Here is a 24,419-nt window from a genome sequence, read left to right on the forward strand (position 1 = left end):
CTTCAGCGGGAAAATGTTTACCTCCTGTTATTGCTACTTACAGCTTCCCTTTTCCTCTTCTCCCAGCAGAGCATGAAGCCAAAAGCATTGCTCTGCGGCGTTTGAGGTGCGCGCCTTGCCAGTCAGTCTGTGCAAAGATGCTCGCAAAGAGAGAAGGGCGCCGACGCGGCACTCGACACGAAATGCGACAAGCGACCGTACGAACGGTCGAACGAAACGGCCGCATCCGGTGTGGTCTAGTGGCTAGGATACCTGGCTTTCACCCAGGAGGCCCGGGTTCGATTCCCGGTACCGGAACGGAATTTTTTCCACACGAGTCGTGACAAGTTTGAGCTGTCCGAGCGGCCGTTTCCCGTCCTGCTCGCAATATAGCTACTGTTTCGTGACCGTCAGCAGAATATAGACTAGGGAAGCAGACGCACGACGACCATAGAAATGGTGTACGGCTTCATGCCACCAGTTTCCAGCGTAGGGCTGAGCAACTGCATCTGCTGGGGCCCGTTAGCTCAGTTGGTTAGAGCGTCGTGCTAATAACGCGAAGGTCGTGGGTTCGATCCCCCCACGGGCCACTGCTCTTTTACTACTACGAAAAGGCAGCGCCGATTTCAGCTGGCGAGTGTGATGACCAAAAGATCATCACCCTGCGTGGAAGTTGACAGAGGATCCGAACCCGACTCGTCGGGAAGCGCTACATCATTCACTCGGCAATGGCCATAATATCTTGAATACACTGGTTCTCAACCGATAAAGAGAAAATGAAAGAAAATGTCCGATTGCCGATGCGCAACCACTTTGGCCCCTGTCAGTACTTGGGCGGGTGAGCGCATGGGAACACAGGGTACTATTGGCAGTTTTACTTCCTATTTTTGTTTCTCCTTAGTTTTCGGAGCTGCAGCCCGATTCGGTCAGGGAGACGCCACCGTGAAATGAAGGGGGCGTGCTGTGTGTCCATCGCCTAGCCTCACCTCTCTTTACCTCTCTCAGTCGTTTCTCGTGCTTGTCGTTTTGATATAGGCCGATTTGAGAGCGTCAGCTCTCGCGTCAGCCGAGCAAAGTCGAGACAAGTCGAGACACACTAAGGGCTGGTATGCAGCGAGTAGGAGGCCGGAAAAACAATAATTTAAGAGCGCGTGGCAAAAGTACTCATACGCGAAATTAAAAGCCTGCTGCGGTGGCCGGGAATCGAACCCGGATCAACTGCTTGGAAGGCAACTATGCTGACCATTACACCACCACCGCACAAGCGAGCGCCCCGCCTCCGCGCTGTGTCGGCTTCCCGCCTGTCGGCAGCGGCCGAAGGTGATCGTACCTGGCAGGCGCATTTCGAGGTAGGCTAGGGGAGCACATCCAGACGCATTCGGACAGCGTATCCGCGCACATTTCGCATCCTTTGGCAAGAGTCGGCGCCGGCGAGGACCGCGTTCTGGCGGCATTTTTAAGCAGTGCAGTGCAGGATTCAGCGTCTGCAGCATCTTCTCCACAGAATGCTACGGCGCTTGACGGCAGTCCCACTTTCCCTTGAGACATCTGCTCGGGAAGCAGCGTGAAGTTGCCGCTGGCCCCAGCATCGGTGGTTCAGTGGTAGAATGCTCGCCTGCCACGCGGGCGGCCCGGGTTCGATTCCCGGCCGATGCATCATTTTGCTTTTCCCGCGATAATGCTGCCGTGTGGCTTGCGCGCTTGAGATGCACGATCCGCAAGAATATATAGCTGGATTCCCTTGAGAAGAACCGAGAACGCAGCACTCGCCGGTCCCCACTAGGACGCTTGCATGATGTTCTGCAGACTAGCGTCGGCTTGGCCTCACAAGTTGCTGTGTCCAGGTGCCTCCGAGGCACTGAGCTTTAACGACAAGGAGTGCTGCCTATCGTTGCAACAGCTGCAGCAACACCGCAATCAACTGGGCCGGCAGTGCGCGTGTAGCAACAGAACACGTTACCCAGGAAGTACAGTGTCTCTACGTCTAATATTGGGTACGGTATTTACCCAGTTTCCAGGACCAGTGGTGCACCCGTGCCTCGGTAGCGCAGTAGGCAGCGCGTAAGTCTCATAATCTTAAGGTCGTGAGTTCGATCCTCACCCGGGGCATTTAATTTTCTGTGACTGATGGTGGCGCTGTTGCTAGGGCGCCAACGTAGTTCTTGTTTGTTATCCACAACTTTTCAACGCTTCAGCGGGAAAATGTTTACCTCCTGTTATTGCTACTTACAGCTTCCCTTTTCCTCTTCTCCCAGCAGAGCATGAAGCCAAAAGCATTGCTCTGCGGCGTTTGAGGTGCGCGCCTTGCCAGTCAGTCTGTGCAAAGATGCTCGCAAAGAGAGAAGGGCGCCGACGCGGCACTCGACACGAAATGCGACAAGCGACCGTACGAACGGTCGAACGAAACGGCCGCATCCGGTGTGGTCTAGTGGCTAGGATACCTGGCTTTCACCCAGGAGGCCCGGGTTCGATTCCCGGTACCGGAACGGAATTTTTTCCACACGAGTCGTGACAAGTTTGAGCTGTCCGAGCGGCCGTTTCCCGTCCTGCTCGCAATATAGCTACTGTTTCGTGACCGTCAGCAGAATATAGACTAGGGAAGCAGACGCACGACGACCATAGAAATGGTGTACGGCTTCATGCCACCAGTTTCCAGCGTAGGGCTGAGCAACTGCATCTGCTGGGGCCCGTTAGCTCAGTTGGTTAGAGCGTCGTGCTAATAACGCGAAGGTCGTGGGTTCGATCCCCCCACGGGCCACTGCTCTTTTACTACTACGAAAAGGCAGCGCCGATTTCAGCTGGCGAGTGTGATGACCAAAAGATCATCACCCTGCGTGGAAGTTGACAGAGGATCCGAACCCGACTCGTCGGGAAGCGCTACATCATTCACTCGGCAATGGCCATAATATCTTGAATACACTGGTTCTCAACCGATAAAGAGAAAATGAAAGAAAATGTCCGATTGCCGATGCGCAACCACTTTGGCCCCTGTCAGTACTTGGGCGGGTGAGCGCATGGGAACACAGGGTACTATTGGCAGTTTTACTTCCTATTTTTGTTTCTCCTTAGTTTTCGGAGCTGCAGCCCGATTCGGTCAGGGAGACGCCACCGTGAAATGAAGGGGGCGTGCTGTGTGTCCATCGCCTAGCCTCACCTCTCTTTACCTCTCTCAGTCGTTTCTCGTGCTTGTCGTTTTGATATAGGCCGATTTGAGAGCGTCAGCTCTCGCGTCAGCCGAGCAAAGTCGAGACAAGTCGAGACACACTAAGGGCTGGTATGCAGCGAGTAGGAGGCCGGAAAAACAATAATTTAAGAGCGCGTGGCAAAAGTACTCATACGCGAAATTAAAAGCCTGCTGCGGTGGCCGGGAATCGAACCCGGATCAACTGCTTGGAAGGCAACTATGCTGACCATTACACCACCACCGCACAAGCGAGCGCCCCGCCTCCGCGCTGTGTCGGCTTCCCGCCTGTCGGCAGCGGCCGAAGGTGATCGTACCTGGCAGGCGCATTTCGAGGTAGGCTAGGGGAGCACATCCAGACGCATTCGGACAGCGTATCCGCGCACATTTCGCATCCTTTGGCAAGAGTCGGCGCCGGCGAGGACCGCGTTCTGGCGGCATTTTTAAGCAGTGCAGTGCAGGATTCAGCGTCTGCAGCATCTTCTCCACAGAATGCTACGGCGCTTGACGGCAGTCCCACTTTCCCTTGAGACATCTGCTCGGGAAGCAGCGTGAAGTTGCCGCTGGCCCCAGCATCGGTGGTTCAGTGGTAGAATGCTCGCCTGCCACGCGGGCGGCCCGGGTTCGATTCCCGGCCGATGCATCATTTTGCTTTTCCCGCGATAATGCTGCCGTGTGGCTTGCGCGCTTGAGATGCACGATCCGCAAGAATATATAGCTGGATTCCCTTGAGAAGAACCGAGAACGCAGCACTCGCCGGTCCCCACTAGGACGCTCGCATGATGTTCTGCAGACTAGCGTCGGCTTGGCCTCACAAGTTGCTGTGTCCAGGTGCCTCCGAGGCACTGAGCTTTAACGACAAGGAGTGCTGCCTATCGTTGCAACAGCTGCAGCAACACCGCAATCAACTGGGCCGGCAGTGCGCGTGTAGCAACAGAACACGTTACCCAGGAAGTACAGTGTCTCTACGTCTAATATTGGGTACGGTATTTACCCAGTTTCCAGGACCAGTGGTGCACCCGTGCCTCGGTAGCGCAGTAGGCAGCGCGTAAGTCTCATAATCTTAAGGTCGTGAGTTCGATCCTCACCCGGGGCATTTAATTTTCTGTGACTGATGGTGGCGCTGTTGCTAGGGCGCCAACGTAGTTCTTGTTTGTTATCCACAACTTTTCAACGCTTCAGCGGGAAAATGTTTACCTCCTGTTATTGCTACTTACAGCTTCCCTTTTCCTCTTCTCCCAGCAGAGCATGAAGCCAAAAGCATTGCTCTGCGGCGTTTGAGGTGCGCGCCTTGCCAGTCAGTCTGTGCAAAGATGCTCGCAAAGAGAGAAGGGCGCCGACGCGGCACTCGACACGAAATGCGACAAGCGACCGTACGAACGGTCGAACGAAACGGCCGCATCCGGTGTGGTCTAGTGGCTAGGATACCTGGCTTTCACCCAGGAGGCCCGGGTTCGATTCCCGGTACCGGAACGGAATTTTTTCCACACGAGTCGTGACAAGTTTGAGCTGTCCGAGCGGCCGTTTCCCGTCCTGCTCGCAATATAGCTACTGTTTCGTGACCGTCAGCAGAATATAGACTAGGGAAGCAGACGCACGACGACCATAGAAATGGTGTACGGCTTCATGCCACCAGTTTCCAGCGTAGGGCTGAGCAACTGCATCTGCTGGGGCCCGTTAGCTCAGTTGGTTAGAGCGTCGTGCTAATAACGCGAAGGTCGTGGGTTCGATCCCCCCACGGGCCACTGCTCTTTTACTACTACGAAAAGGCAGCGCCGATTTCAGCTGGCGAGTGTGATGACCAAAAGATCATCACCCTGCGTGGAAGTTGACAGAGGATCCGAACCCGACTCGTCGGGAAGCGCTACATCATTCACTCGGCAATGGCCATAATATCTTGAATACACTGGTTCTCAACCGATAAAGAGAAAATGAAAGAAAATGTCCGATTGCCGATGCGCAACCACTTTGGCCCCTGTCAGTACTTGGGCGGGTGAGCGCATGGGAACACAGGGTACTATTGGCAGTTTTACTTCCTATTTTTGTTTCTCCTTAGTTTTCGGAGCTGCAGCCCGATTCGGTCAGGGAGACGCCACCGTGAAATGAAGGGGGCGTGCTGTGTGTCCATCGCCTAGCCTCACCTCTCTTTACCTCTCTCAGTCGTTTCTCGTGCTTGTCGTTTTGATATAGGCCGATTTGAGAGCGTCAGCTCTCGCGTCAGCCGAGCAAAGTCGAGACAAGTCGAGACACACTAAGGGCTGGTATGCAGCGAGTAGGAGGCCGGAAAAACAATAATTTAAGAGCGCGTGGCAAAAGTACTCATACGCGAAATTAAAAGCCTGCTGCGGTGGCCGGGAATCGAACCCGGATCAACTGCTTGGAAGGCAACTATGCTGACCATTACACCACCACCGCACAAGCGAGCGCCCCGCCTCCGCGCTGTGTCGGCTTCCCGCCTGTCGGCAGCGGCCGAAGGTGATCGTACCTGGCAGGCGCATTTCGAGGTAGGCTAGGGGAGCACATCCAGACGCATTCGGACAGCGTATCCGCGCACATTTCGCATCCTTTGGCAAGAGTCGGCGCCGGCGAGGACCGCGTTCTGGCGGCATTTTTAAGCAGTGCAGTGCAGGATTCAGCGTCTGCAGCATCTTCTCCACAGAATGCTACGGCGCTTGACGGCAGTCCCACTTTCCCTTGAGACATCTGCTCGGGAAGCAGCGTGAAGTTGCCGCTGGCCCCAGCATCGGTGGTTCAGTGGTAGAATGCTCGCCTGCCACGCGGGCGGCCCGGGTTCGATTCCCGGCCGATGCATCATTTTGCTTTTCCCGCGATAATGCTGCCGTGTGGCTTGCGCGCTTGAGATGCACGATCCGCAAGAATATATAGCTGGATTCCCTTGAGAAGAACCGAGAACGCAGCACTCGCCGGTCCCCACTAGGACGCTTGCATGATGTTCTGCAGACTAGCGTCGGCTTGGCCTCACAAGTTGCTGTGTCCAGGTGCCTCCGAGGCACTGAGCTTTAACGACAAGGAGTGCTGCCTATCGTTGCAACAGCTGCAGCAACACCGCAATCAACTGGGCCGGCAGTGCGCGTGTAGCAACAGAACACGTTACCCAGGAAGTACAGTGTCTCTACGTCTAATATTGGGTACGGTATTTACCCAGTTTCCAGGACCAGTGGTGCACCCGTGCCTCGGTAGCGCAGTAGGCAGCGCGTAAGTCTCATAATCTTAAGGTCGTGAGTTCGATCCTCACCCGGGGCATTTAATTTTCTGTGACTGATGGTGGCGCTGTTGCTAGGGCGCCAACGTAGTTCTTGTTTGTTATCCACAACTTTTCAACGCTTCAGCGGGAAAATGTTTACCTCCTGTTATTGCTACTTACAGCTTCCCTTTTCCTCTTCTCCCAGCAGAGCATGAAGCCAAAAGCATTGCTCTGCGGCGTTTGAGGTGCGCGCCTTGCCAGTCAGTCTGTGCAAAGATGCTCGCAAAGAGAGAAGGGCGCCGACGCGGCACTCGACACGAAATGCGACAAGCGACCGTACGAACGGTCGAACGAAACGGCCGCATCCGGTGTGGTCTAGTGGCTAGGATACCTGGCTTTCACCCAGGAGGCCCGGGTTCGATTCCCGGTACCGGAACGGAATTTTTTCCACACGAGTCGTGACAAGTTTGAGCTGTCCGAGCGGCCGTTTCCCGTCCTGCTCGCAATATAGCTACTGTTTCGTGACCGTCAGCAGAATATAGACTAGGGAAGCAGACGCACGACGACCATAGAAATGGTGTACGGCTTCATGCCACCAGTTTCCAGCGTAGGGCTGAGCAACTGCATCTGCTGGGGCCCGTTAGCTCAGTTGGTTAGAGCGTCGTGCTAATAACGCGAAGGTCGTGGGTTCGATCCCCCCACGGGCCACTGCTCTTTTACTACTACGAAAAGGCAGCGCCGATTTCAGCTGGCGAGTGTGATGACCAAAAGATCATCACCCTGCGTGGAAGTTGACAGAGGATCCGAACCCGACTCGTCGGGAAGCGCTACATCATTCACTCGGCAATGGCCATAATATCTTGAATACACTGGTTCTCAACCGATAAAGAGAAAATGAAAGAAAATGTCCGATTGCCGATGCGCAACCACTTTGGCCCCTGTCAGTACTTGGGCGGGTGAGCGCATGGGAACACAGGGTACTATTGGCAGTTTTACTTCCTATTTTTGTTTCTCCTTAGTTTTCGGAGCTGCAGCCCGATTCGGTCAGGGAGACGCCACCGTGAAATGAAGGGGGCGTGCTGTGTGTCCATCGCCTAGCCTCACCTCTCTTTACCTCTCTCAGTCGTTTCTCGTGCTTGTCGTTTTGATATAGGCCGATTTGAGAGCGTCAGCTCTCGCGTCAGCCGAGCAAAGTCGAGACAAGTCGAGACACACTAAGGGCTGGTATGCAGCGAGTAGGAGGCCGGAAAAACAATAATTTAAGAGCGCGTGGCAAAAGTACTCATACGCGAAATTAAAAGCCTGCTGCGGTGGCCGGGAATCGAACCCGGATCAACTGCTTGGAAGGCAACTATGCTGACCATTACACCACCACCGCACAAGCGAGCGCCCCGCCTCCGCGCTGTGTCGGCTTCCCGCCTGTCGGCAGCGGCCGAAGGTGATCGTACCTGGCAGGCGCATTTCGAGGTAGGCTAGGGGAGCACATCCAGACGCATTCGGACAGCGTATCCGCGCACATTTCGCATCCTTTGGCAAGAGTCGGCGCCGGCGAGGACCGCGTTCTGGCGGCATTTTTAAGCAGTGCAGTGCAGGATTCAGCGTCTGCAGCATCTTCTCCACAGAATGCTACGGCGCTTGACGGCAGTCCCACTTTCCCTTGAGACATCTGCTCGGGAAGCAGCGTGAAGTTGCCGCTGGCCGCAGCATCGGTGGTTCAGTGGTAGAATGCTCGCCTGCCACGCGGGCGGCCCGGGTTCGATTCCCGGCCGATGCATCATTTTGCTTTTCCCGCGATAATGCTGCCGTGTGGCTTGCGCGCTTGAGATGCACGATCCGCAAGAATATATAGCTGGATTCCCTTGAGAAGAACCGAGAACGCAGCACTCGCCGGTCCCCACTAGGACGCTCGCATGATGTTCTGCAGACTAGCGTCGGCTTGGCCTCACAAGTTGCTGTGTCCAGGTGCCTCCGAGGCACTGAGCTTTAACGACAAGGAGTGCTGCCTATCGTTGCAACAGCTGCAGCAACACCGCAATCAACTGGGCCGGCAGTGCGCGTGTAGCAACAGAACACGTTACCCAGGAAGTACAGTGTCTCTACGTCTAATATTGGGTACGGTATTTACCCAGTTTCCAGGACCAGTGGTGCACCCGTGCCTCGGTAGCGCAGTAGGCAGCGCGTAAGTCTCATAATCTTAAGGTCGTGAGTTCGATCCTCACCCGGGGCATTTAATTTTCTGTGACTGATGGTGGCGCTGTTGCTAGGGCGCCAACGTAGTTCTTGTTTGTTATCCACAACTTTTCAACGCTTCAGCGGGAAAATGTTTACCTCCTGTTATTGCTACTTACAGCTTCCCTTTTCCTCTTCTCCCAGCAGAGCATGAAGCCAAAAGCATTGCTCTGCGGCGTTTGAGGTGCGCGCCTTGCCAGTCAGTCTGTGCAAAGATGCTCGCAAAGAGAGAAGGGCGCCGACGCGGCACTCGACACGAAATGCGACAAGCGACCGTACGAACGGTCGAACGAAACGGCCGCATCCGGTGTGGTCTAGTGGCTAGGATACCTGGCTTTCACCCAGGAGGCCCGGGTTCGATTCCCGGTACCGGAACGGAATTTTTTCCACACGAGTCGTGACAAGTTTGAGCTGTCCGAGCGGCCGTTTCCCGTCCTGCTCGCAATATAGCTACTGTTTCGTGACCGTCAGCAGAATATAGACTAGGGAAGCAGACGCACGACGACCATAGAAATGGTGTACGGCTTCATGCCACCAGTTTCCAGCGTAGGGCTGAGCAACTGCATCTGCTGGGGCCCGTTAGCTCAGTTGGTTAGAGCGTCGTGCTAATAACGCGAAGGTCGTGGGTTCGATCCCCCCACGGGCCACTGCTCTTTTACTACTACGAAAAGGCAGCGCCGATTTCAGCTGGCGAGTGTGATGACCAAAAGATCATCACCCTGCGTGGAAGTTGACAGAGGATCCGAACCCGACTCGTCGGGAAGCGCTACATCATTCACTCGGCAATGGCCATAATATCTTGAATACACTGGTTCTCAACCGATAAAGAGAAAATGAAAGAAAATGTCCGATTGCCGATGCGCAACCACTTTGGCCCCTGTCAGTACTTGGGCGGGTGAGCGCATGGGAACACAGGGTACTATTGGCAGTTTTACTTCCTATTTTTGTTTCTCCTTAGTTTTCGGAGCTGCAGCCCGATTCGGTCAGGGAGACGCCACCGTGAAATGAAGGGGGCGTGCTGTGTGTCCATCGCCTAGCCTCACCTCTCTTTACCTCTCTCAGTCGTTTCTCGTGCTTGTCGTTTTGATATAGGCCGATTTGAGAGCGTCAGCTCTCGCGTCAGCCGAGCAAAGTCGAGACAAGTCGAGACACACTAAGGGCTGGTATGCAGCGAGTAGGAGGCCGGAAAAACAATAATTTAAGAGCGCGTGGCAAAAGTACTCATACGCGAAATTAAAAGCCTGCTGCGGTGGCCGGGAATCGAACCCGGATCAACTGCTTGGAAGGCAACTATGCTGACCATTACACCACCACCGCACAAGCGAGCGCCCCGCCTCCGCGCTGTGTCGGCTTCCCGCCTGTCGGCAGCGGCCGAAGGTGATCGTACCTGGCAGGCGCATTTCGAGGTAGGCTAGGGGAGCACATCCAGACGCATTCGGACAGCGTATCCGCGCACATTTCGCATCCTTTGGCAAGAGTCGGCGCCGGCGAGGACCGCGTTCTGGCGGCATTTTTAAGCAGTGCAGTGCAGGATTCAGCGTCTGCAGCATCTTCTCCACAGAATGCTACGGCGCTTGACGGCAGTCCCACTTTCCCTTGAGACATCTGCTCGGGAAGCAGCGTGAAGTTGCCGCTGGCCCCAGCATCGGTGGTTCAGTGGTAGAATGCTCGCCTGCCACGCGGGCGGCCCGGGTTCGATTCCCGGCCGATGCATCATTTTGCTTTTCCCGCGATAATGCTGCCGTGTGGCTTGCGCGCTTGAGATGCACGATCCGCAAGAATATATAGCTGGATTCCCTTGAGAAGAACCGAGAACGCAGCACTCGCCGGTCCCCACTAGGACGCTCGCATGATGTTCTGCAGACTAGCGTCGGCTTGGCCTCACAAGTTGCTGTGTCCAGGTGCCTCCGAGGCACTGAGCTTTAACGACAAGGAGTGCTGCCTATCGTTGCAACAGCTGCAGCAACACCGCAATCAACTGGGCCGGCAGTGCGCGTGTAGCAACAGAACACGTTACCCAGGAAGTACAGTGTCTCTACGTCTAATATTGGGTACGGTATTTACCCAGTTTCCAGGACCAGTGGTGCACCCGTGCCTCGGTAGCGCAGTAGGCAGCGCGTAAGTCTCATAATCTTAAGGTCGTGAGTTCGATCCTCACCCGGGGCATTTAATTTTCTGTGACTGATGGTGGCGCTGTTGCTAGGGCGCCAACGTAGTTCTTGTTTGTTATCCACAACTTTTCAACGCTTCAGCGGGAAAATGTTTACCTCCTGTTATTGCTACTTACAGCTTCCCTTTTCCTCTTCTCCCAGCAGAGCATGAAGCCAAAAGCATTGCTCTGCGGCGTTTGAGGTGCGCGCCTTGCCAGTCAGTCTGTGCAAAGATGCTCGCAAAGAGAGAAGGGCGCCGACGCGGCACTCGACACGAAATGCGACAAGCGACCGTACGAACGGTCGAACGAAACGGCCGCATCCGGTGTGGTCTAGTGGCTAGGATACCTGGCTTTCACCCAGGAGGCCCGGGTTCGATTCCCGGTACCGGAACGGAATTTTTTCCACACGAGTCGTGACAAGTTTGAGCTGTCCGAGCGGCCGTTTCCCGTCCTGCTCGCAATATAGCTACTGTTTCGTGACCGTCAGCAGAATATAGACTAGGGAAGCAGACGCACGACGACCATAGAAATGGTGTACGGCTTCATGCCACCAGTTTCCAGCGTAGGGCTGAGCAACTGCATCTGCTGGGGCCCGTTAGCTCAGTTGGTTAGAGCGTCGTGCTAATAACGCGAAGGTCGTGGGTTCGATCCCCCCACGGGCCACTGCTCTTTTACTACTACGAAAAGGCAGCGCCGATTTCAGCTGGCGAGTGTGATGACCAAAAGATCATCACCCTGCGTGGAAGTTGACAGAGGATCCGAACCCGACTCGTCGGGAAGCGCTACATCATTCACTCGGCAATGGCCATAATATCTTGAATACACTGGTTCTCAACCGATAAAGAGAAAATGAAAGAAAATGTCCGATTGCCGATGCGCAACCACTTTGGCCCCTGTCAGTACTTGGGCGGGTGAGCGCATGGGAACACAGGGTACTATTGGCAGTTTTACTTCCTATTTTTGTTTCTCCTTAGTTTTCGGAGCTGCAGCCCGATTCGGTCAGGGAGACGCCACCGTGAAATGAAGGGGGCGTGCTGTGTGTCCATCGCCTAGCCTCACCTCTCTTTACCTCTCTCAGTCGTTTCTCGTGCTTGTCGTTTTGATATAGGCCGATTTGAGAGCGTCAGCTCTCGCGTCAGCCGAGCAAAGTCGAGACAAGTCGAGACACACTAAGGGCTGGTATGCAGCGAGTAGGAGGCCGGAAAAACAATAATTTAAGAGCGCGTGGCAAAAGTACTCATACGCGAAATTAAAAGCCTGCTGCGGTGGCCGGGAATCGAACCCGGATCAACTGCTTGGAAGGCAACTATGCTGACCATTACACCACCACCGCACAAGCGAGCGCCCCGCCTCCGCGCTGTGTCGGCTTCCCGCCTGTCGGCAGCGGCCGAAGGTGATCGTACCTGGCAGGCGCATTTCGAGGTAGGCTAGGGGAGCACATCCAGACGCATTCGGACAGCGTATCCGCGCACATTTCGCATCCTTTGGCAAGAGTCGGCGCCGGCGAGGACCGCGTTCTGGCGGCATTTTTAAGCAGTGCAGTGCAGGATTCAGCGTCTGCAGCATCTTCTCCACAGAATGCTACGGCGCTTGACGGCAGTCCCACTTTCCCTTGAGACATCTGCTCGGGAAGCAGCGTGAAGTTGCCGCTGGCCCCAGCATCGGTGGTTCAGTGGTAGAATGCTCGCCTGCCACGCGGGCGGCCCGGGTTCGATTCCCGGCCGATGCATCATTTTGCTTTTCCCGCGATAATGCTGCCGTGTGGCTTGCGCGCTTGAGATGCACGATCCGCAAGAATATATAGCTGGATTCCCTTGAGAAGAACCGAGAACGCAGCACTCGCCGGTCCCCACTAGGACGCTCGCATGATGTTCTGCAGACTAGCGTCGGCTTGGCCTCACAAGTTGCTGTGTCCAGGTGCCTCCGAGGCACTGAGCTTTAACGACAAGGAGTGCTGCCTATCGTTGCAACAGCTGCAGCAACACCGCAATCAACTGGGCCGGCAGTGCGCGTGTAGCAACAGAACACGTTACCCAGGAAGTACAGTGTCTCTACGTCTAATATTGGGTACGGTATTTACCCAGTTTCCAGGACCAGTGGTGCACCCGTGCCTCGGTAGCGCAGTAGGCAGCGCGTAAGTCTCATAATCTTAAGGTCGTGAGTTCGATCCTCACCCGGGGCATTTAATTTTCTGTGACTGATGGTGGCGCTGTTGCTAGGGCGCCAACGTAGTTCTTGTTTGTTATCCACAACTTTTCAACGCTTCAGCGGGAAAATGTTTACCTCCTGTTATTGCTACTTACAGCTTCCCTTTTCCTCTTCTCCCAGCAGAGCATGAAGCCAAAAGCATTGCTCTGCGGCGTTTGAGGTGCGCGCCTTGCCAGTCAGTCTGTGCAAAGATGCTCGCAAAGAGAGAAGGGCGCCGACGCGGCACTCGACACGAAATGCGACAAGCGACCGTACGAACGGTCGAACGAAACGGCCGCATCCGGTGTGGTCTAGTGGCTAGGATACCTGGTTTTCACCCACGAGGCCCGGGTTCGATTCCCGGTACCGGAACGGAATTTTTTCCACACGAGTCGTGACAAGTTTGAGCTGTCCGAGCGGCCGTTTCCCGTCCTGCTCGCAATATAGCTACTGTTTCGTGACCGTCAGCAGAATATAGACTAGGGAAGCAGACGCACGACGACCATAGAAATGGTGTACGGCTTCATGCCACCAGTTTCCAGCGTAGGGCTGAGCAACTGCATCTGCTGGGGCCCGTTAGCTCAGTTGGTTAGAGCGTCGTGCTAATAACGCGAAGGTCGTGGGTTCGATCCCCCCACGGGCCACTGCTCTTTTACTACTACGAAAAGGCAGCGCCGATTTCAGCTGGCGAGTGTGATGACCAAAAGATCATCACCCTGCGTGGAAGTTGACAGAGGATCCGAACCCGACTCGTCGGGAAGCGCTACATCATTCACTCGGCAATGGCCATAATATCTTGAATACACTGGTTCTCAACCGATAAAGAGAAAATGAAAGAAAATGTCCGATTGCCGATGCGCAACCACTTTGGCCCCTGTCAGTACTTGGGCGGGTGAGCGCATGGGAACACAGGGTACTATTGGCAGTTTTACTTCCTATTTTTGTTTCTCCTTAGTTTTCGGAGCTGCAGCCCGATTCGGTCAGGGAGACGCCACCGTGAAATGAAGGGGGCGTGCTGTGTGTCCATCGCCTAGCCTCACCTCTCTTTACCTCTCTCAGTCGTTTCTCGTGCTTGTCGTTTTGATATAGGCCGATTTGAGAGCGTCAGCTCTCGCGTCAGCCGAGCAAAGTCGAGACAAGTCGAGACACACTAAGGGCTGGTATGCAGCGAGTAGGAGGCCGGAAAAACAATAATTTAAGAGCGCGTGGCAAAAGTACTCATACGCGAAATTAAAAGCCTGCTGCGGTGGCCGGGAATCGAACCCGGATCAACTGCTTGGAAGGCAACTATGCTGACCATTACACCACCACCGCACAAGCGAGCGCCCCGCCTCCGCGCTGTGTCGGCTTCCCGCCTGTCGGCAGCGGCCGAAGGTGATCGTACCTGGCAGGCGCATTTCGAGGTAGGCTAGGGGAGCACATCCAGACGCATTCGGACAGCGTATCCGCGCACATTTCGCATCCTTTGGCAAGAGTCGGCGCCGGCGAGGACCGCGTTCTGGCGGCATTTTTAAGCAGTGCAGTGCAGGATTCAGCGTCTGCAGCATCTTCTCCACAGAATGCTACGGCGCTTGACGGCAGTCCCACTTTCCCTTGAGACATCTGCTCGGGAAGCAGCGTGAAGTTGCCGCTGGCCCCAGCATCGGTGGTTCAGTGGTAGAATGCTCGCCTGCCACGCGGGCGGCCCGGGTTCGATTCCCGGCCGATGCATCATTTTGCTTTTCCCGCGATAATGCTGCCGTGTGGCTTGCGCGCTTGAGATGCACGATCCGCAAGAATATATAGCTGGATTCCCTTGAGAAGAACCGAGAACGCAGCACTCGCCGGTCCCCACTAGGACGCTCGCATGATGTTCTGCAGACTAGCGTCGGCTTGGCCTCACAAGTTGCTGTGTCCAGGTGCCTCCGAGGCACTGAGCTTTAACGACAAGGAGTGCTGCCTATCGTTGCAACAGCTGCAGCAACACCGCAATCAACTGGGCCGGCAGTGCGCGTGTAGCAACAGAACACGTTACCCAGGAAGTACAGTGTCTCTACGTCTAATATTGGGTACGGTATTTACCCAGTTTCCAGGACCAGTGGTGCACCCGTGCCTCGGTAGCGCAGTAGGCAGCGCGTAAGTCTCATAATCTTAAGGTCGTGAGTTCGATCCTCACCCGGGGCATTTAATTTTCTGTGACTGATGGTGGCGCTGTTGCTAGGGCGCCAACGTAGTTCTTGTTTGTTATCCACAACTTTTCAACGCTTCAGCGGGAAAATGTTTACCTCCTGTTATTGCTACTTACAGCTTCCCTTTTCCTCTTCTCCCAGCAGAGCATGAAGCCAAAAGCATTGCTCTGCGGCGTTTGAGGTGCGCGCCTTGCCAGTCAGTCTGTGCAAAGATGCTCGCAAAGAGAGAAGGGCGCCGACGCGGCACTCGACACGAAATGCGACAAGCGACCGTACGAACGGTCGAACGAAACGGCCGCATCCGGTGTGGTCTAGTGGCTAGGATACCTGGCTTTCACCCAGGAGGCCCGGGTTCGATTCCCGGTACCGGAACGGAATTTTTTCCACACGAGTCGTGACAAGTTTGAGCTGTCCGAGCGGCCGTTTCCCGTCCTGCTCGCAATATAGCTACTGTTTCGTGACCGTCAGCAGAATATAGACTAGGGAAGCAGACGCACGACGACCATAGAAATGGTGTACGGCTTCATGCCACCAGTTTCCAGCGTAGGGCTGAGCAACTGCATCTGCTGGGGCCCGTTAGCTCAGTTGGTTAGAGCGTCGTGCTAATAACGCGAAGGTCGTGGGTTCGATCCCCCCACGGGCCACTGCTCTTTTACTACTACGAAAAGGCAGCGCCGATTTCAGCTGGCGAGTGTGATGACCAAAAGATCATCACCCTGCGTGGAAGTTGACAGAGGATCCGAACCCGACTCGTCGGGAAGCGCTACATCATTCACTCGGCAATGGCCATAATATCTTGAATACACTGGTTCTCAACCGATAAAGAGAAAATGAAAGAAAATGTCCGATTGCCGATGCGCAACCACTTTGGCCCCTGTCAGTACTTGGGCGGGTGAGCGCATGGGAACACAGGGTACTATTGGCAGTTTTACTTCCTATTTTTGTTTCTCCTTAGTTTTCGGAGCTGCAGCCCGATTCGGTCAGGGAGACGCCACCGTGAAATGAAGGGGGCGTGCTGTGTGTCCATCGCCTAGCCTCACCTCTCTTTACCTCTCTCAGTCGTTTCTCGTGCTTGTCGTTTTGATATAGGCCGATTTGAGAGCGTCAGCTCTCGCGTCAGCCGAGCAAAGTCGAGACAAGTCGAGACACACTAAGGGCTGGTATGCAGCGAGTAGGAGGCCGGAAAAACAATAATTTAAGAGCGCGTGGCAAAAGTACTCATACGCGAAATTAAAAGCCTGCTGCGGTGGCCGGGAATCGAACCCGGATCAACTGCTTGGAAGGCAACTATGCTGACCATTACACCACCACCGCACAAGCGAGCGCCCCGCCTCCGCGCTGTGTCGGCTTCCCGCCTGTCGGCAGCGGCCGAAGGTGATCGTACCTGGCAGGCGCATTTCGAGGTAGGCTAGGGGAGCACATCCAGACGCATTCGGACAGCGTATCCGCGCACATTTCGCATCCTTTGGCAAGAGTCGGCGCCGGCGAGGACCGCGTTCTGGCGGCATTTTTAAGCAGTGCAGTGCAGGATTCAGCGTCTGCAGCATCTTCTCCACAGAATGCTACGGCGCTTGACGGCAGTCCCACTTTCCCTTGAGACATCTGCTCGGGAAGCAGCGTGAAGTTGCCGCTGGCCCCAGCATCGGTGGTTCAGTGGTAGAATGCTCGCCTGCCACGCGGGCGGCCCGGGTTCGATTCCCGGCCGATGCATCATTTTGCTTTTCCCGCGATAATGCTGCCGTGTGGCTTGCGCGCTTGAGATGCACGATCCGCAAGAATATATAGCTGGATTCCCTTGAGAAGAACCGAGAACGCAGCACTCGCCGGTCCCCACTAGGACGCTCGCATGATGTTCTGCAGACTAGCGTCGGCTTGGCCTCACAAGTTGCTGTGTCCAGGTGCCTCCGAGGCACTGAGCTTTAACGACAAGGAGTGCTGCCTATCGTTGCAACAGCTGCAGCAACACCGCAATCAACTGGGCCGGCAGTGCGCGTGTAGCAACAGAACACGTTACCCAGGAAGTACAGTGTCTCTACGTCTAATATTGGGTACGGTATTTACCCAGTTTCCAGGACCAGTGGTGCACCCGTGCCTCGGTAGCGCAGTAGGCAGCGCGTAAGTCTCATAATCTTAAGGTCGTGAGTTCGATCCTCACCCGGGGCATTTAATTTTCTGTGACTGATGGTGGCGCTGTTGCTAGGGCGCCAACGTAGTTCTTGTTTGTTATCCACAACTTTTCAACGCTTCAGCGGGAAAATGTTTACCTCCTGTTATTGCTACTTACAGCTTCCCTTTTCCTCTTCTCCCAGCAGAGCATGAAGCCAAAAGCATTGCTCTGCGGCGTTTGAGGTGCGCGCCTTGCCAGTCAGTCTGTGCAAAGATGCTCGCAAAGAGAGAAGGGCGCCGACGCGGCACTCGACACGAAATGCGACAAGCGACCGTACGAACGGTCGAACGAAACGGCCGCATCCGGTGTGGTCTAGTGGCTAGGATACCTGGCTTTCACCCAGGAGGCCCGGGTTCGATTCCCGGTACCGGAACGGAATTTTTTCCACACGAGTCGTGACAAGTTTGAGCTGTCCGAGCGGCCGTTTCCCGTCCTGCTCGCAATATAGCTACTGTTTCGTGACCGTCAGCAGAATATAGACTAGGGAAGCAGACGCACGACGACCATAGAAATGGTGTACGGCTTCATGCCACCAGTTTCCAGCGTAGGGCTGAGCAACTGCATCTGCTGGGGCCCGTTAGCTCAGTTGGTTAGAGCGTCGTGCTAATAACGCGAAGGTCGTGGGTTCGATCCCCCCACGGGCCACTGCTCTTTTACTACTACGAAAAGGCAGCGCCGATTTCAGCTGGCGAGTGTGATGACCAAAAGATCATCACCCTGCGTGGAAGTTGACAGAGGATCCGAACCCGACTCGTCGGGAAGCGCTACATCATTCACTCGGCAATGGCCATAATATCTTGAATACACTGGTTCTCAACCGATAAAGAGAAAATGAAAGAAAATGTCCGATTGCCGATGCGCAACCACTTTGGCCCCTGTCAGTACTTGGGCGGGTGAGCGCATGGGAACACAGGGTACTATTGGCAGTTTTACTTCCTATTTTTGTTTCTCCTTAGTTTTCGGAGCTGCAGCCCGATTCGGTCAGGGAGACGCCACCGTGAAATGAAGGGGGCGTGCTGTGTGTCCATCGCCTAGCCTCACCTCTCTTTACCTCTCTCAGTCGTTTCTCGTGCTTGTCGTTTTGATATAGGCCGATTTGAGAGCGTCAGCTCTCGCGTCAGCCGAGCAAAGTCGAGACAAGTCGAGACACACTAAGGGCTGGTATGCAGCGAGTAGGAGGCCGGAAAAACAATAATTTAAGAGCGCGTGGCAAAAGTACTCATACGCGAAATTAAAAGCCTGCTGCGGTGGCCGGGAATCGAACCCGGATCAACTGCTTGGAAGGCAACTATGCTGACCATTACACCACCACCGCACAAGCGAGCGCCCCGCCTCCGCGCTGTGTCGGCTTCCCGCCTGTCGGCAGCGGCCGAAGGTGATCGTACCTGGCAGGCGCATTTCGAGGTAGGCTAGGGGAGCACATCCAGACGCATTCGGACAGCGTATCCGCGCACATTTCGCATCCTTTGGCAAGAGTCGGCGCCGGCGAGGACCGCGTTCTGGCGGCATTTTTAAGCAGTGCAGTGCAGGATTCAGCGTCTGCAGCATCTTCTCCACAGAATGCTACGGCGCTTGACGGCAGTCCCACTTTCCCTTGAGACATCTGCTCGGGAAGCAGCGTGAAGTTGCCGCTGGCCCCAGCATCGGTGGTTCAGTGGTAGAATGCTCGCCTGCCACGCGGGCGGCCCGGGTTCGATTCCCGGCCGATGCATCATTTTGCTTTTCCCGCGATAATGCTGCCGTGTGGCTTGCGCGCTTGAGATGCACGATCCGCAAGAATATATAGCTGGATTCCCTTGAGAAGAACCGAGAACGCAGCACTCGCCGGTCCCCACTAGGACGCTCGCATGATGTTCTGCAGACTAGCGTCGGCTTGGCCTCACAAGTTGCTGTGTCCAGGTGCCTCCGAGGCACTGAGCTTTAACGACAAGGAGTGCTGCCTATCGTTGCAACAGCTGCAGCAACACCGCAATCAACTGGGCCGGCAGTGCGCGTGTAGCAACAGAACACGTTACCCAGGAAGTACAGTGTCTCTACGTCTAATATTGGGTACGGTATTTACCCAGTTTCCAGGACCAGTGGTGCACCCGTGCCTCGGTAGCGCAGTAGGCAGCGCGTAAGTCTCATAATCTTAAGGTCGTGAGTTCGATCCTCACCCGGGGCATTTAATTTTCTGTGACTGATGGTGGCGCTGTTGCTAGGGCGCCAACGTAGTTCTTGTTTGTTATCCACAACTTTTCAACGCTTCAGCGGGAAAATGTTTACCTCCTGTTATTGCTACTTACAGCTTCCCTTTTCCTCTTCTCCCAGCAGAGCATGAAGCCAAAAGCATTGCTCTGCGGCGTTTGAGGTGCGCGCCTTGCCAGTCAGTCTGTGCAAAGATGCTCGCAAAGAGAGAAGGGCGCCGACGCGGCACTCGACACGAAATGCGACAAGCGACCGTACGAACGGTCGAACGAAACGGCCGCATCCGGTGTGGTCTAGTGGCTAGGATACCTGGCTTTCACCCAGGAGGCCCGGGTTCGATTCCCGGTACCGGAACGGAATTTTTTCCACACGAGTCGTGACAAGTTTGAGCTGTCCGAGCGGCCGTTTCCCGTCCTGCTCGCAATATAGCTACTGTTTCGTGACCGTCAGCAGAATATAGACTAGGGAAGCAGACGCACGACGACCATAGAAATGGTGTACGGCTTCATGCCACCAGTTTCCAGCGTAGGGCTGAGCAACTGCATCTGCTGGGGCCCGTTAGCTCAGTTGGTTAGAGCGTCGTGCTAATAACGCGAAGGTCGTGGGTTCGATCCCCCCACGGGCCACTGCTCTTTTACTACTACGAAAAGGCAGCGCCGATTTCAGCTGGCGAGTGTGATGACCAAAAGATCATCACCCTGCGTGGAAGTTGACAGAGGATCCGAACCCGACTCGTCGGGAAGCGCTACATCATTCACTCGGCAATGGCCATAATATCTTGAATACACTGGTTCTCAACCGATAAAGAGAAAATGAAAGAAAATGTCCGATTGCCGATGCGCAACCACTTTGGCCCCTGTCAGTACTTGGGCGGGTGAGCGCATGGGAACACAGGGTACTATTGGCAGTTTTACTTCCTATTTTTGTTTCTCCTTAGTTTTCGGAGCTGCAGCCCGATTCGGTCAGGGAGACGCCACCGTGAAATGAAGGGGGCGTGCTGTGTGTCCATCGCCTAGCCTCACCTCTCTTTACCTCTCTCAGTCGTTTCTCGTGCTTGTCGTTTTGATATAGGCCGATTTGAGAGCGTCAGCTCTCGCGTCAGCCGAGCAAAGTCGAGACAAGTCGAGACACACTAAGGGCTGGTATGCAGCGAGTAGGAGGCCGGAAAAACAATAATTTAAGAGCGCGTGGCAAAAGTACTCATACGCGAAATTAAAAGCCTGCTGCGGTGGCCGGGAATCGAACCCGGATCAACTGCTTGGAAGGCAACTATGCTGACCATTACACCACCACCGCACAAGCGAGCGCCCCGCCTCCGCGCTGTGTCGGCTTCCCGCCTGTCGGCAGCGGCCGAAGGTGATCGTACCTGGCAGGCGCATTTCGAGGTAGGCTAGGGGAGCACATCCAGACGCATTCGGACAGCGTATCCGCGCACATTTCGCATCCTTTGGCAAGAGTCGGCGCCGGCGAGGACCGCGTTCTGGCGGCATTTTTAAGCAGTGCAGTGCAGGATTCAGCGTCTGCAGCATCTTCTCCACAGAATGCTACGGCGCTTGACGGCAGTCCCACTTTCCCTTGAGACATCTGCTCGGGAAGCAGCGTGAAGTTGCCGCTGGCCCCAGCATCGGTGGTTCAGTGGTAGAATGCTCGCCTGCCACGCGGGCGGCCCGGGTTCTATTCCCGGCCGATGCATCATTTTGCTTTTCCCGCGATAATGCTGCCGTGTGGCTTGCGCGCTTGAGATGCACGATCCGCAAGAATATATAGCTGGATTCCCTTGAGAAGAACCGAGAACGCAGCACTCGCCGGTCCCCACTAGGACGCTCGCATGATGTTCTGCAGACTAGCGTCGGCTTGGCCTCACAAGTTGCTGTGTCCAGGTGCCTCCGAGGCACTGAGCTTTAACGACAAGGAGTGCTGCCTATCGTTGCAACAGCTGCAGCAACACCGCAATCAACTGGGCCGGCAGTGCGCGTGTAGCAACAGAACACGTTACCCAGGAAGTACAGTGTCTCTACGTCTAATATTGGGTACGGTATTTACCCAGTTTCCAGGACCAGTGGTGCACCCGTGCCTCGGTAGCGCAGTAGGCAGCGCGTAAGTCTCATAATCTTAAGGTCGTGAGTTCGATCCTCACCCGGGGCATTTAATTTTCTGTGACTGATGGTGGCGCTGTTGCTAGGGCGCCAACGTAGTTCTTGTTTGTTATCCACAACTTTTCAACGCTTCAGCGGGAAAATGTTTACCTCCTGTTATTGCTACTTACAGCTTCCCTTTTCCTCTTCTCCCAGCAGAGCATGAAGCCAAAAGCATTGCTCTGCGGCGTTTGAGGTGCGCGCCTTGCCAGTCAGTCTGTGCAAAGATGCTCGCAAAGAGAGAAGGGCGCCGACGCGGCACTCGACACGAAATGCGACAAGCGACCGTACGAACGGTCGAACGAAACGGCCGCATCCGGTGTGGTCTAGTGGCTAGGATACCTGGTTTTCACCCACGAGGCCCGGGTTCGATTCCCGGTACCGGAACGGAATTTTTTCCACACGAGTCGTGACAAGTTTGAGCTGTCCGAGCGGCCGTTTCCCGTCCTGCTCGCAATATAGCTACTGTTTCGTGACCGTCAGCAGAATATAGACTAGGGAAGCAGACGCACGACGACCATAGAAATGGTGTACGGCTTCATGCCACCAGTTTCCAGCGTAGGGCTGAGCAACTGCATCTGCTGGGGCCCGTTAGCTCAGTTGGTTAGAGCGTCGTGCTAATAACGCGAAGGTCGTGGGTTCGATCCCCCCACGGGCCACTGCTCTTTTACTACTACGAAAAGGCAGCGCCGATTTCAGCTGGCGAGTGTGATGACCAAAAGATCATCACCCTGCGTGGAAGTTGACAGAGGATCCGAACCCGACTCGTCGGGAAGCGCTACATCATTCACTCGGCAATGGCCATAATATCTTGAATACACTGGTTCTCAACCGATAAAGAGAAAATGAAAGAAAATGTCCGATTGCCGATGCGCAACCACTTTGGCCCCTGTCAGTACTTGGGCGGGTGAGCGCATGGGAACACAGGGTACTATTGGCAGTTTTACTTCCTATTTTTGTTTCTCCTTAGTTTTCGGAGCTGCAGCCCGATTCGGTCAGGGAGACGCCACCGTGAAATGAAGGGGGCGTGCTGTGTGTCCATCGCCTAGCCTCACCTCTCTTTACCTCTCTCAGTCGTTTCTCGTGCTTGTCGTTTTGATATAGGCCGATTTGAGAGCGTCAGCTCTCGCGTCAGCCGAGCAAAGTCGAGACAAGTCGAGACACACTAAGGGCTGGTATGCAGCGAGTAGGAGGCCGGAAAAACAATAATTTAAGAGCGCGTGGCAAAAGTACTCATACGCGAAATTAAAAGCCTGCTGCGGTGGCCGGGAATCGAACCCGGATCAACTGCTTGGAAGGCAACTATGCTGACCATTACACCACCACCGCACAAGCGAGCGCCCCGCCTCCGCGCTGTGTCGGCTTCCCGCCTGTCGGCAGCGGCCGAAGGTGATCGTACCTGGCAGGCGCATTTCGAGGTAGGCTAGGGGAGCACATCCAGACGCATTCGGACAGCGTATCCGCGCACATTTCGCATCCTTTGGCAAGAGTCGGCGCCGGCGAGGACCGCGTTCTGGCGGCATTTTTAAGCAGTGCAGTGCAGGATTCAGCGTCTGCAGCATCTTCTCCACAGAATGCTACGGCGCTTGACGGCAGTCCCACTTTCCCTTGAGACATCTGCTCGGGAAGCAGCGTGAAGTTGCCGCTGGCCCCAGCATCGGTGGTTCAGTGGTAGAATGCTCGCCTGCCACGCGGGCGGCCCGGGTTCGATTCCCGGCCGATGCATCATTTTGCTTTTCCCGCGATAATGCTGCCGTGTGGCTTGCGCGCTTGAGATGCACGATCCGCAAGAATATATAGCTGGATTCCCTTGAGAAGAACCGAGAACGCAGCACTCGCCGGTCCCCACTAGGACGCTCGCATGATGTTCTGCAGACTAGCGTCGGCTTGGCCTCACAAGTTGCTGTGTCCAGGTGCCTCCGAGGCACTGAGCTTTAACGACAAGGAGTGCTGCCTATCGTTGCAACAGCTGCAGCAACACCGCAATCAACTGGGCCGGCAGTGCGCGTGTAGCAACAGAACACGTTACCCAGGAAGTACAGTGTCTCTACGTCTAATATTGGGTACGGTATTTACCCAGTTTCCAGGACCAGTGGTGCACCCGTGCCTCGGTAGCGCAGTAGGCAGCGCGTAAGTCTCATAATCTTAAGGTCGTGAGTTCGATCCTCACCCGGGGCATTTAATTTTCTGTGACTGATGGTGGCGCTGTTGCTAGGGCGCCAACGTAGTTCTTGTTTGTTATCCACAACTTTTCAACGCTTCAGCGGGAAAATGTTTACCTCCTGTTATTGCTACTTACAGCTTCCCTTTTCCTCTTCTCCCAGCAGAGCATGAAGCCAAAAGCATTGCTCTGCGGCGTTTGAGGTGCGCGCCTTGCCAGTCAGTCTGTGCAAAGATGCTCGCAAAGAGAGAAGGGCGCCGACGCGGCACTCGACACGAAATGCGACAAGCGACCGTACGAACGGTCGAACGAAACGGCCGCATCCGGTGTGGTCTAGTGGCTAGGATACCTGGTTTTCACCCACGAGGCCCGGGTTCGATTCCCGGTACCGGAACGGAATTTTTTCCACACGAGTCGTGACAAGTTTGAGCTGTCCGAGCGGCCGTTTCCCGTCCTGCTCGCAATATAGCTACTGTTTCGTGACCGTCAGCAGAATATAGACTAGGGAAGCAGACGCACGACGACCATAGAAATGGTGTACGGCTTCATGCCACCAGTTTCCAGCGTAGGGCTGAGCAACTGCATCTGCTGGGGCCCGTTAGCTCAGTTGGTTAGAGCGTCGTGCTAATAACGCGAAGGTCGTGGGTTCGATCCCCCCACGGGCCACT

General features: G+C 55.1%; 57 non-coding genes across 57 annotated transcripts; 46 read left to right on the forward strand and 11 right to left on the reverse strand.

Annotated features, from left to right (window-relative positions):
- The first annotated feature begins 225 nt into the window (after positions 1-225).
- Trnae-uuc lies at positions 226-297 on the forward strand. The gene has a single exon. It is a non-coding gene; the product is annotated as a tRNA-Glu (tRNA).
- A 198-nt stretch (positions 298-495) lies between these two features.
- Trnai-aau lies at positions 496-569 on the forward strand. The gene has a single exon. It is a non-coding gene; the product is annotated as a tRNA-Ile (tRNA).
- Positions 570-1,167: 598 nt separating this feature from the next.
- Positions 1,168-1,239, reverse strand: Trnag-ucc. Its single transcript has one exon. It is a non-coding gene; the product is annotated as a tRNA-Gly (tRNA).
- A 325-nt stretch (positions 1,240-1,564) lies between these two features.
- On the forward strand, positions 1,565-1,635 carry Trnag-gcc. Its single transcript has one exon. It is a non-coding gene; the product is annotated as a tRNA-Gly (tRNA).
- A 380-nt stretch (positions 1,636-2,015) lies between these two features.
- Positions 2,016-2,088, forward strand: Trnam-cau. Its single transcript has one exon. It is a non-coding gene; the product is annotated as a tRNA-Met (tRNA).
- Positions 2,089-2,393: 305 nt separating this feature from the next.
- On the forward strand, positions 2,394-2,465 carry Trnae-uuc. The gene has a single exon. It is a non-coding gene; the product is annotated as a tRNA-Glu (tRNA).
- Positions 2,466-2,663: 198 nt separating this feature from the next.
- On the forward strand, positions 2,664-2,737 carry Trnai-aau. The gene has a single exon. It is a non-coding gene; the product is annotated as a tRNA-Ile (tRNA).
- Positions 2,738-3,335: 598 nt separating this feature from the next.
- On the reverse strand, positions 3,336-3,407 carry Trnag-ucc. The gene has a single exon. It is a non-coding gene; the product is annotated as a tRNA-Gly (tRNA).
- Positions 3,408-3,732: 325 nt separating this feature from the next.
- On the forward strand, positions 3,733-3,803 carry Trnag-gcc. The gene has a single exon. It is a non-coding gene; the product is annotated as a tRNA-Gly (tRNA).
- Positions 3,804-4,183: 380 nt separating this feature from the next.
- On the forward strand, positions 4,184-4,256 carry Trnam-cau. Its single transcript has one exon. It is a non-coding gene; the product is annotated as a tRNA-Met (tRNA).
- A 305-nt stretch (positions 4,257-4,561) lies between these two features.
- Positions 4,562-4,633, forward strand: Trnae-uuc. Its single transcript has one exon. It is a non-coding gene; the product is annotated as a tRNA-Glu (tRNA).
- A 198-nt stretch (positions 4,634-4,831) lies between these two features.
- Positions 4,832-4,905, forward strand: Trnai-aau. Its single transcript has one exon. It is a non-coding gene; the product is annotated as a tRNA-Ile (tRNA).
- A 598-nt stretch (positions 4,906-5,503) lies between these two features.
- Trnag-ucc lies at positions 5,504-5,575 on the reverse strand. The gene has a single exon. It is a non-coding gene; the product is annotated as a tRNA-Gly (tRNA).
- A 325-nt stretch (positions 5,576-5,900) lies between these two features.
- Positions 5,901-5,971, forward strand: Trnag-gcc. The gene has a single exon. It is a non-coding gene; the product is annotated as a tRNA-Gly (tRNA).
- Positions 5,972-6,351: 380 nt separating this feature from the next.
- On the forward strand, positions 6,352-6,424 carry Trnam-cau. Its single transcript has one exon. It is a non-coding gene; the product is annotated as a tRNA-Met (tRNA).
- Positions 6,425-6,729: 305 nt separating this feature from the next.
- Trnae-uuc lies at positions 6,730-6,801 on the forward strand. Its single transcript has one exon. It is a non-coding gene; the product is annotated as a tRNA-Glu (tRNA).
- A 198-nt stretch (positions 6,802-6,999) lies between these two features.
- On the forward strand, positions 7,000-7,073 carry Trnai-aau. Its single transcript has one exon. It is a non-coding gene; the product is annotated as a tRNA-Ile (tRNA).
- Positions 7,074-7,671: 598 nt separating this feature from the next.
- Trnag-ucc lies at positions 7,672-7,743 on the reverse strand. Its single transcript has one exon. It is a non-coding gene; the product is annotated as a tRNA-Gly (tRNA).
- Positions 7,744-8,068: 325 nt separating this feature from the next.
- Positions 8,069-8,139, forward strand: Trnag-gcc. Its single transcript has one exon. It is a non-coding gene; the product is annotated as a tRNA-Gly (tRNA).
- A 380-nt stretch (positions 8,140-8,519) lies between these two features.
- On the forward strand, positions 8,520-8,592 carry Trnam-cau. Its single transcript has one exon. It is a non-coding gene; the product is annotated as a tRNA-Met (tRNA).
- Positions 8,593-8,897: 305 nt separating this feature from the next.
- Trnae-uuc lies at positions 8,898-8,969 on the forward strand. The gene has a single exon. It is a non-coding gene; the product is annotated as a tRNA-Glu (tRNA).
- Positions 8,970-9,167: 198 nt separating this feature from the next.
- On the forward strand, positions 9,168-9,241 carry Trnai-aau. The gene has a single exon. It is a non-coding gene; the product is annotated as a tRNA-Ile (tRNA).
- Positions 9,242-9,839: 598 nt separating this feature from the next.
- Trnag-ucc lies at positions 9,840-9,911 on the reverse strand. The gene has a single exon. It is a non-coding gene; the product is annotated as a tRNA-Gly (tRNA).
- Positions 9,912-10,236: 325 nt separating this feature from the next.
- Trnag-gcc lies at positions 10,237-10,307 on the forward strand. Its single transcript has one exon. It is a non-coding gene; the product is annotated as a tRNA-Gly (tRNA).
- A 380-nt stretch (positions 10,308-10,687) lies between these two features.
- Positions 10,688-10,760, forward strand: Trnam-cau. The gene has a single exon. It is a non-coding gene; the product is annotated as a tRNA-Met (tRNA).
- A 305-nt stretch (positions 10,761-11,065) lies between these two features.
- Trnae-uuc lies at positions 11,066-11,137 on the forward strand. The gene has a single exon. It is a non-coding gene; the product is annotated as a tRNA-Glu (tRNA).
- A 198-nt stretch (positions 11,138-11,335) lies between these two features.
- On the forward strand, positions 11,336-11,409 carry Trnai-aau. Its single transcript has one exon. It is a non-coding gene; the product is annotated as a tRNA-Ile (tRNA).
- A 598-nt stretch (positions 11,410-12,007) lies between these two features.
- On the reverse strand, positions 12,008-12,079 carry Trnag-ucc. The gene has a single exon. It is a non-coding gene; the product is annotated as a tRNA-Gly (tRNA).
- Positions 12,080-12,404: 325 nt separating this feature from the next.
- Trnag-gcc lies at positions 12,405-12,475 on the forward strand. Its single transcript has one exon. It is a non-coding gene; the product is annotated as a tRNA-Gly (tRNA).
- Positions 12,476-12,855: 380 nt separating this feature from the next.
- Trnam-cau lies at positions 12,856-12,928 on the forward strand. The gene has a single exon. It is a non-coding gene; the product is annotated as a tRNA-Met (tRNA).
- Positions 12,929-13,233: 305 nt separating this feature from the next.
- Trnae-uuc lies at positions 13,234-13,305 on the forward strand. The gene has a single exon. It is a non-coding gene; the product is annotated as a tRNA-Glu (tRNA).
- A 198-nt stretch (positions 13,306-13,503) lies between these two features.
- On the forward strand, positions 13,504-13,577 carry Trnai-aau. Its single transcript has one exon. It is a non-coding gene; the product is annotated as a tRNA-Ile (tRNA).
- Positions 13,578-14,175: 598 nt separating this feature from the next.
- Trnag-ucc lies at positions 14,176-14,247 on the reverse strand. Its single transcript has one exon. It is a non-coding gene; the product is annotated as a tRNA-Gly (tRNA).
- Positions 14,248-14,572: 325 nt separating this feature from the next.
- Trnag-gcc lies at positions 14,573-14,643 on the forward strand. The gene has a single exon. It is a non-coding gene; the product is annotated as a tRNA-Gly (tRNA).
- A 380-nt stretch (positions 14,644-15,023) lies between these two features.
- Trnam-cau lies at positions 15,024-15,096 on the forward strand. The gene has a single exon. It is a non-coding gene; the product is annotated as a tRNA-Met (tRNA).
- A 305-nt stretch (positions 15,097-15,401) lies between these two features.
- Trnae-uuc lies at positions 15,402-15,473 on the forward strand. Its single transcript has one exon. It is a non-coding gene; the product is annotated as a tRNA-Glu (tRNA).
- Positions 15,474-15,671: 198 nt separating this feature from the next.
- Positions 15,672-15,745, forward strand: Trnai-aau. Its single transcript has one exon. It is a non-coding gene; the product is annotated as a tRNA-Ile (tRNA).
- A 598-nt stretch (positions 15,746-16,343) lies between these two features.
- Positions 16,344-16,415, reverse strand: Trnag-ucc. Its single transcript has one exon. It is a non-coding gene; the product is annotated as a tRNA-Gly (tRNA).
- Positions 16,416-16,740: 325 nt separating this feature from the next.
- Positions 16,741-16,811, forward strand: Trnag-gcc. The gene has a single exon. It is a non-coding gene; the product is annotated as a tRNA-Gly (tRNA).
- Positions 16,812-17,191: 380 nt separating this feature from the next.
- Trnam-cau lies at positions 17,192-17,264 on the forward strand. Its single transcript has one exon. It is a non-coding gene; the product is annotated as a tRNA-Met (tRNA).
- A 305-nt stretch (positions 17,265-17,569) lies between these two features.
- On the forward strand, positions 17,570-17,641 carry Trnae-uuc. The gene has a single exon. It is a non-coding gene; the product is annotated as a tRNA-Glu (tRNA).
- Positions 17,642-17,839: 198 nt separating this feature from the next.
- On the forward strand, positions 17,840-17,913 carry Trnai-aau. The gene has a single exon. It is a non-coding gene; the product is annotated as a tRNA-Ile (tRNA).
- A 598-nt stretch (positions 17,914-18,511) lies between these two features.
- On the reverse strand, positions 18,512-18,583 carry Trnag-ucc. The gene has a single exon. It is a non-coding gene; the product is annotated as a tRNA-Gly (tRNA).
- A 325-nt stretch (positions 18,584-18,908) lies between these two features.
- Trnag-gcc lies at positions 18,909-18,979 on the forward strand. The gene has a single exon. It is a non-coding gene; the product is annotated as a tRNA-Gly (tRNA).
- A 380-nt stretch (positions 18,980-19,359) lies between these two features.
- Trnam-cau lies at positions 19,360-19,432 on the forward strand. The gene has a single exon. It is a non-coding gene; the product is annotated as a tRNA-Met (tRNA).
- Positions 19,433-19,737: 305 nt separating this feature from the next.
- Trnae-uuc lies at positions 19,738-19,809 on the forward strand. Its single transcript has one exon. It is a non-coding gene; the product is annotated as a tRNA-Glu (tRNA).
- A 198-nt stretch (positions 19,810-20,007) lies between these two features.
- Trnai-aau lies at positions 20,008-20,081 on the forward strand. The gene has a single exon. It is a non-coding gene; the product is annotated as a tRNA-Ile (tRNA).
- A 598-nt stretch (positions 20,082-20,679) lies between these two features.
- Positions 20,680-20,751, reverse strand: Trnag-ucc. The gene has a single exon. It is a non-coding gene; the product is annotated as a tRNA-Gly (tRNA).
- A 325-nt stretch (positions 20,752-21,076) lies between these two features.
- Trnag-gcc lies at positions 21,077-21,147 on the forward strand. Its single transcript has one exon. It is a non-coding gene; the product is annotated as a tRNA-Gly (tRNA).
- Positions 21,148-21,527: 380 nt separating this feature from the next.
- Trnam-cau lies at positions 21,528-21,600 on the forward strand. Its single transcript has one exon. It is a non-coding gene; the product is annotated as a tRNA-Met (tRNA).
- A 305-nt stretch (positions 21,601-21,905) lies between these two features.
- On the forward strand, positions 21,906-21,977 carry Trnae-uuc. The gene has a single exon. It is a non-coding gene; the product is annotated as a tRNA-Glu (tRNA).
- A 198-nt stretch (positions 21,978-22,175) lies between these two features.
- Trnai-aau lies at positions 22,176-22,249 on the forward strand. The gene has a single exon. It is a non-coding gene; the product is annotated as a tRNA-Ile (tRNA).
- A 598-nt stretch (positions 22,250-22,847) lies between these two features.
- Positions 22,848-22,919, reverse strand: Trnag-ucc. The gene has a single exon. It is a non-coding gene; the product is annotated as a tRNA-Gly (tRNA).
- Positions 22,920-23,244: 325 nt separating this feature from the next.
- Positions 23,245-23,315, forward strand: Trnag-gcc. The gene has a single exon. It is a non-coding gene; the product is annotated as a tRNA-Gly (tRNA).
- A 380-nt stretch (positions 23,316-23,695) lies between these two features.
- Trnam-cau lies at positions 23,696-23,768 on the forward strand. Its single transcript has one exon. It is a non-coding gene; the product is annotated as a tRNA-Met (tRNA).
- A 305-nt stretch (positions 23,769-24,073) lies between these two features.
- Trnae-uuc lies at positions 24,074-24,145 on the forward strand. The gene has a single exon. It is a non-coding gene; the product is annotated as a tRNA-Glu (tRNA).
- A 198-nt stretch (positions 24,146-24,343) lies between these two features.
- Positions 24,344-24,417, forward strand: Trnai-aau. The gene has a single exon. It is a non-coding gene; the product is annotated as a tRNA-Ile (tRNA).
- The last annotated feature ends 2 nt before the right edge of the window (positions 24,418-24,419 follow it).

This window comes from Schistocerca piceifrons, unplaced genomic scaffold (genome assembly GCF_021461385.2).
Source record: "Schistocerca piceifrons isolate TAMUIC-IGC-003096 unplaced genomic scaffold, iqSchPice1.1 HiC_scaffold_579, whole genome shotgun sequence".
NCBI classification, from domain to species: Eukaryota; Metazoa; Arthropoda; class Insecta; order Orthoptera; family Acrididae; genus Schistocerca; species Schistocerca piceifrons.